Below are 7,848 nucleotides of genomic sequence, written 5' to 3' on the forward strand. Positions count from 1 at the left end.
CAAATACACAGAAACAACACACAGACATACACCCTCACGCATATATGCCAATAGGGGGGGGGGGGGGGGGACTCATTTAACTTTGACATCGAATGTGGGAATGAGTGCACGTAATGCGATATCCTGAATTTAATCCACAAACCGGGCTTATTTTTGGACATAGTAAACACAAACGTAAGCATTCCCGAAATCCGAGCCCATATTAAAAAAAGTATTATGCATATATTAGACAATGCGTCACACAAAAAGGAAAACCCCCCCGGGGGGGGGGCAGTTAACTATATTGCTATACGCACGCGTGACCAAGTAATTTCCAAACACCCCCCTAAACGAGTTTTCCTCTGTGTGCAAACTAACCCCCTAAACAAGTTTTTCGCTGGCTTTATTTACACATTTTGGCCCCTATACAAGTTGTCGCCAAAATATGACCTCGGGGAAAAACATACCCTGAACAAGTTTGGCTAATCTTAAAAAAAAAGCTTTTTGTGGAAAAAACCCTTCTTTAAATACGTTTGACCCCGCGATTGACCATTGACCAGTCTTTCAAAACCATCTTTTTCTTTAAAAATGTGTGTTTTTGATGGCCTTGACGAGTCCACGCGCGAACCGCGTCCAAAACTAAAAAACACCCCTTTAAACGCGGTTTTTTTGGTCACGCGTGTGTACAGCAATATATTTGACTGTCCCCCTGGAGGAAAACCTGTTTTCATAGACAGATTTCACAATTATTAAATACGTGTTTACAAAAAAAAATAAAATCGATATTTATGGTAAGAGCGGAATCCTATCTTTGATATGAGAGCAACATCTTAGCAAATCGATCGCCCACTGATCCATCAGCTCAATCACCAGAGATAATAATACCTGCCAAAGGGTGCTTGAGAAGAATATCATCAACAGTCTTTGTGAGATATCTGATAAGGCTTTCCACATCAGTACTAGTTGGTGGTGAGTATACTGATGCCACGGATACTGAAGATACATCTTGTTGGTCGGGTATTACCTTACCTTACCGCAAATACTGGAAGAATGCTGAATCAGCAGTCGAGCTTCCAGGTCTATCTGCTTGTCAGCTTCCTTCATGCTGAGACAGAGGGGCAAGTTGGTGAAAATTGACTTCTCATATCTCATTAGAGTAGTGGGAATCATAATGCTTATCTTTCCAGTGTCGGTCTAGCCTGATTTTGAAGGTGTCTACCGTGGAAGCTTCAACTACTTCAGCTGGGAGAGAGTTCCAATCATGACTACTTGGTGACTAGAAGCTTGGTTTCTCACATTTGTTCTGCATCTTGGCTTTACAAGTTTCAACATGTGACCTCTTGTAGTACTGTCAGCTAGTTGAAAAAGTGGTCTGGGCTAAGACTGTCGACTTAATGAGTGATCTTCAATTGAACCATGTCACCTCCCTTTCTTCTGTACTCCTAGGATGGTAAGTTCAGGTGTTCAAGCCTTTCCTTGTATGGAAGATGTTTGATCCTGGAGACTACTTTTGTTGCTCTCTTCTGAACTCTCTCGACAGCCTTAGCATCAGCAATGTACTGTGGTGACTAGATGACATTTTCATATTCCAGGAATGGCCGCACTAATCCTTTAAGTAGTTTGGGGATAGTGGTCGAATCAAGACACTGAAAGTACGTATGATGCTGATCAGTATCATGTTTGCCTTAATGACAGCATTTGACACTTGCTTGTGGAATTTCAAATCGTCGTTGAACTAAAGTTGCCACTTTGAGGACCAGTCCATCAGTGAGTGCAAACTTGTTTGGAAAGTTAGCATTGATTATGAGTGGAGACAGAAGAAAAGGCCTTAGTGTCATCTGCATAGATCCTTGCAGTGGATTCCATAACATCAGGAAGATCATTGATGTACAGCACAAACAATGTCGGGCCGAGCCCGCTAACCTGGGACACCCCACTATTTACCGTGCACCACTAAGATCTGGCATTGTTTACTACTACCCTCTGGGTTCGGCCACTGAGAAAATCAGCAATCCAAGTTTTGAAGCTCCCTTGGATGTTGTATGCATCTAGTTTTGTCACAAGTCGTTGATGGGGTAAACTGTCAAAGGCCTTTCTAAAATCATCAACGTTTTCTCCTTGATCCAGTAAGGACTCCAGTCCTCTAGTGTCTGGAGCAGCTGTGTAACAGTTGATCTTCCTGAGACAAATCCATGTTGGGAATCGCCGATAAATCCATTCTCCATCAGATGTTCGACGATCTTGTCTCTGATCAGCGACTCCATGATCTTACGTGGTACTGAAGTCAAACATATTGATCGATAATTAGTAGCTCCGGACTTGTTTCCCTTCTTGTGAACTGGAACAACGTGACTTGTTTTCCATGCTAAGGGAAACTTGCCTTCTTTGACCGACTTAGTGCAGATGAGGCCAATGGTGTACACGCCGAAGGTGCAGTTTCCCGTAAAATGCAAGGATGGATACCATCCAGTCCAGCACTCTTGAATTTGGAAAGCAGATCAAGTTTGTGATGTACATCCTCTTGGGTTATGTCAAGAGCAGATAAGCATCCAGCTGACTGTCTGTGTTGAAGCTGTGGGATGGAAGAGGTAGCGTAGATGGGAGATATGCGTCCAACCAATCTCATGTTCTGGAACGTCTACGTAGCAAGGTAAGCATATAAAGGAACACTTGCAATGACATGATGAATAGAATTGTCTCATGAACTGAACACTTACAATTGTCACAGTTAATGGGTGAGCAGGGTTGAGTGAATCCAGTGAAAGAGCTGAGTATAGCCCATGTAGAAATCAATGGTAAGTTGCTGTGAGCTGAAATGGAGGCTCTGTATTACAACACAGTCTAGTAGGAAATGATGAACAATCAACATCCGAAATATGGTAAGGTAATCGACAGAAACTCATCTAGCAGAGCCCAAGGACTATATCATAATAATAGTTGAAATGTTCGTTTCCCCACAAGCCACACAAAAACACAATCAAGTAAGAGCTCTGCTATGAGTTGGTCTGCGTAGAGGCTGGTAGGGTTATCTGGACAGGAGACAGACCTACATGTACCTGTCGGACGTCCCCTGAGAAAATACAATTTATTCACGCCTGAAGCTCACTCCCCTCCCTGCCAAACCCATTACTCGCATCCACGCACACACACTTACACACACACACACGCACACACACACACACACACACACACACATACTTACATTGTTGTCCGTAATGTAGTGAGACTGAGAAATCATATCCTTATTATTCGTATAAATAGTGGTATTCATGTAGTATAGTCTATGATTTATACACACGTTTTAAAACCATTCTTTTCTTATAGACTGCAACTCATTAATAAGTAAATTAGGGAAAAATTGTGTTCAGGACAAGTTCGATAACATGTATAGCGTTTTCCTCAAGTTTATAGCGTATCACCATAAATTAAAGATAAATAAAATAAGCAAAATCAATATTTTGTAAATAACTTATTTAAATGTTTTTGTCGTGCACATTCACCCAGAACATTATCATGATTTATTCTGAGGAATAATTTTTTTTAATAAATATTTTTATGTATAAAGCTTTTTTGGAGAACACAATATTCCTCATCATACGGGAATCGTCACATTCAAATTCATTTAAATATAATCTAAAAAAATTATCTCAAGTCGATTGACAATTAAGGTTTACACTGGCACTTGCTACTTTGTAAAATTCATGTATTTGAATGTTTGAATACCATTGAAATAATCTCCCTGATTTTGCAATGTTTATTTTTGATGTCTTCGCAATTCAGCTTTTATTGTTTTTTTGCATATGTTATTTTGAATGTTTGTATCTGTAGATATTTTCTGTTATTGCATTCTTGTTTATAGGGGCCCCGTGGGAGATCAACTGATGTTGAATGGGCTACCCCTTATTGAATAAACAATAAACGAACTAAAAAACAACAACAAAACAATAAACAATAAACTCTTTCCATCCACTTCAGGATTCATCAAATAAAGAATTGTGAAATATTCTACATAAAACATTGCATTAATATTCAGTTGACTACATGAGCAATGCGATAGAGCGTGTGCAAGTATGAAATTAATAGCCTTTAAAATAGGCATCTAAAAGTAATTGATTTACATCAAAGACTCCAACATCGACTCGATCATAATGATCAGGGGCCTGTTGCAGAAAGAGTTACACTTCGTAATTCCGAAGGTTCGTAATTCCGAAACACGTAAATTGCCTATACTTCGATGTTCGTGAATCCGAAAACGTAAAGGGTTCGTTAATCCGAACATTTGTGGCGTTACTCCGAAGGTTCGATAATCCGAAAACGAAATAAGGTTCGATGTTCCGAAGGTTCGTTAATCCGAAAACAAAATAAGGTTCGTTGTTCCGATGGTTCGTTTATCCGAAAACGAAATAAGGTACGTTGTTCCGAAGGTTCGTCAGTCCGAAAACGAAATAAGGTTCGTTAATCATTTCGTTTTCGGACTAACGAACCTTCGGAATTACGAACCTCATTTCGTTTTCGGATTAACGAACCTTCGGAATTACAAACCTCATTTCGTTTCCGGACTAACGATCCTTCAGAATTTCGAAACTTATTTCGTTTTCGGATTAACAAACCTTCGGAATTACGAACCTTCGGAATTACAAACCTTCGGCAATACGAACCTTCGGAATAACGAAGCTTCGGAATTACGAATGTATGCGTGCAGAAAGAGTTGCAATCAATCGCAACACGGTTTTGAAAAAAAGTGGTGGCTGGAGCTATTGATCTTTAACCAATCAATAGCTTCAGCCCCCATTTTTTTTTCCAAAACTGTGTACAGAAACGTAAAAATTAACTCATGATTGTAATTGTTTGCATGGTCAGCCCCCCCCCCACTTTGAAAACCGTTACGCGCCCCCTGTTTATTGCTAAGAAAATTTCACTTGGTTCATTAAAAAATCAAAACCTTTTCAGGAATATGCCAATTGTAATTGTTCTGTCTGCAATACAAGTATAATTGATTGTTTCTTTGCTCTGGATGTACGATGATTAAACACTTTTCATACTGAAAGAATGTCATTTCATGTCATTCATTATCAGTTACAAATTAATGTTTACTTCCATTTTTATCCAGTTGCTATACAGATTTTCTGGCAATTATTTCACAAAATTTTCAAATGATTTACTACAATTTAATATTTATTGTTGATGTTTATATGTACACTGTGCAAGTAAAAAAAACTTTGCACCTTGTTGTGATTTTAAAGATCTACTGAAGTATGTAGCAAGCTGGTATAGTTAACTAGGCTGATAAGCTTCTTATAATATAATTCACAAATTTTGATTGGTGAGTCGTTCTTAGAGTTATTATTGCATGATTACGATGTTTGACTAGAAATAGTTTTGTAAAGGAATTAGAAAAACAATATAAAGTTGCCACACATCAATAATAAATCCCTTTATCAAGGTAATTCTACATTCATTATGTGTAACAGTAATAATGTACAAATGTATACATTAGTTTTAGTACCATTGATTGTACTAGGAGACTCTCAATATTGAACATTGCTTTCCAATGTTACTATTTGCGTGATTTAGATATGAGATTAAAAAATATTAATTTGAATATTTTCTTAGTCTTGATGTGAATGATTTTATCTTTACCTGTAAAACATTTTTTTTTCCATTTTAAAAGTTCGGGATATACAGTAAGCCTATGAAAGCTAACAACCATGGGGATATAAACAGGGGGGTAAATAACAAATATTTAAGTCTAACTTAATTGGAGTCGCACTCACATTCAAGTTGTGTGTGGTATATCAAAGGCATCACCGCATTGGTCAAATCTTGCTTAGAGGGCGCGTGGTACTGTACATTAATCAGCAAGATTGCGCGTTTAATAGAAACAAGTCATGTGCGCATCGGCATTTAAGCCCGGGGGGGGGGGGGCACTCAGTATATAATGCATAGTGGGTATGTGCCGCGGAGGGGACCCCCATTTTTACACTCAAATTTCCGTTCCAAGGCATAGCATCTTTGTCTTATTGAGAAAAAGAACAGAGAAAGCCGCTCCAAAGCATAGCATTTTCTTCTTATCGAGAAAAAAGAAGAAAGAAATCCACTCCAGAGCTTTGCATATTTTTCGTTACGCCGTTCCATTCGCGTTGATCCGCTACAATGAGCTGCAATTTTGGTGAAAAGCGGCGACTGTCCGACCATCGCCTCTGCGAGAGCGCGAGGACCCTCATTTTTACAATAAGCCCGCTCCACGGCCCCCGTTTTTTGTCTCGCCCGCGGCACATCCTCACCACTTTTTTGGTCAATTTCCCCCCAGGATTTAAGCACGGATCTAAGTCACACTTAACTATTTGTGATACAACCCCCAGGAGTATTATGGGACCTACAAAAAATTCATTCATTGATAAAATACGAATAAAAAATAAAGAGGAAAGGAAATAAAAAAGAGAGAAGGGTGAAATATACTGACTGAATCTTAATATTATTTTAGAATCTATCACAAGATTTGATTTTTGTCATGAAAGAATGTATTTTTTTGTTCGCTTGCTTTGCTCATAACTTTTTAAAAGTGCTACCCAATACGCCATTTCCAGTCCCTCAATTCTTTTGACTGATTATGCCACTGGTGATGCGGTTACACGTAATTCCGAAAGTTTTTTTTATTCAGAAGGTTCCTAATTCCGAAACACGTAAATTGCCTATACCTCGATGTTCGTAAATCCGAAAACGTAAAAGGGTTCCTTAATCCGAACATTTGTGGCGTTATTCCGAAGGTTCGCTATTCCGACGGTTCGATAATCCGAAAACGAAATAAGGTTCGATGTTCCGAAGGTTCGTTAATCCGAATACGAAATTAGGTTCGTTGTTCGATCCGAAGGTTCTTTAATTCGAAAACGAAATAAGATTCGTTGTTCGATCCGAAGGTTCGTTAGTTCGATAACGAAATAAGGTTCGTTAATCATTTCGTTTTCGGACTAACGTACCTTCGGAATTACGAACCTCATTTCGTTTTCGGACTAACGAACCGTCGGAATTACGAACCTTCGGAAACACGAACCTCATTTCGTTTTCGGACTAACGAACCGTCGGAATTACGAACCTTCGGAAACACGAACCTTTGGAATAACGAAGCTTCGGAATTACAAATGTATGCGGGTGATACACATATACGCCAAATGTGTGGACTACTTCTAATAGACATTTCATGCAAATTCGTCAAGATGGCAGTTTCGGATTTCTGCCTCCTCTCTTTTAACTCTGGTCTGTCTTTCAGCCTCTTGGCTTTTGCTGGTCTTTTCCTGAATCATTTTGAGAACTTCATGATAATGCGTTTCGGTGAGTCCTATTTCAATTTGTTTAACGTGAAACCCGGGTTTCACACTAACTGTATTTTTTGTCATGGACTCTAAAAGCCAATGAGCGACCTAAACCCAGCTGCTCACCTTCAAAGAGCGCCCTCTTATGCTTTTATATTCAAACCTCCCGTTAATTTCGTCTCTCTCCGTTCCAATGAAATTAATTTTTCTCCCATCTAATATCATAATCCATCAAACAAGCTTGCAGCTCCCCTTTTATTTGATATGAGTGACCTTTTTCATCAACACAACGAGCTAAAGCATTTGAGGTCTTTAGCGTCTAGCGGAATGCATCATGTCTAATTATGGCAAGCAGAAATGGAATTTGATTAAGGTAGGCACATTTCTATATTCTTTGTCGACCAATTTCTACTTATTGGAAACTATAGGGGTTTATAAGTTATAGACCGGGTTCCTCCCTCCACTGTCATGTATTTGTGTGTATTTTCGGGAAATACATTGAACCACACGGAGAGGCGCTGGAATGTGACTTGGAGTATCCATTTTCTACCTAACCGTC

At 39.1% G+C, this 7,848-nt stretch overlaps 1 pseudogene; it reads left to right on the top strand.

Moving 5' to 3' along the window:
- Window positions 1-2,576: 2,576 nt before the first annotated feature.
- LOC121431313 overlaps window positions 2,577-7,848 on the top strand; it is a 30,562-nt pseudogene continuing 25,290 nt past the window's right edge.

Source organism: Lytechinus variegatus, chromosome 17 (genome assembly GCF_018143015.1).
Source record: "Lytechinus variegatus isolate NC3 chromosome 17, Lvar_3.0, whole genome shotgun sequence".
NCBI lineage: Eukaryota > Metazoa > Echinodermata > Echinoidea > Temnopleuroida > Toxopneustidae > Lytechinus > Lytechinus variegatus.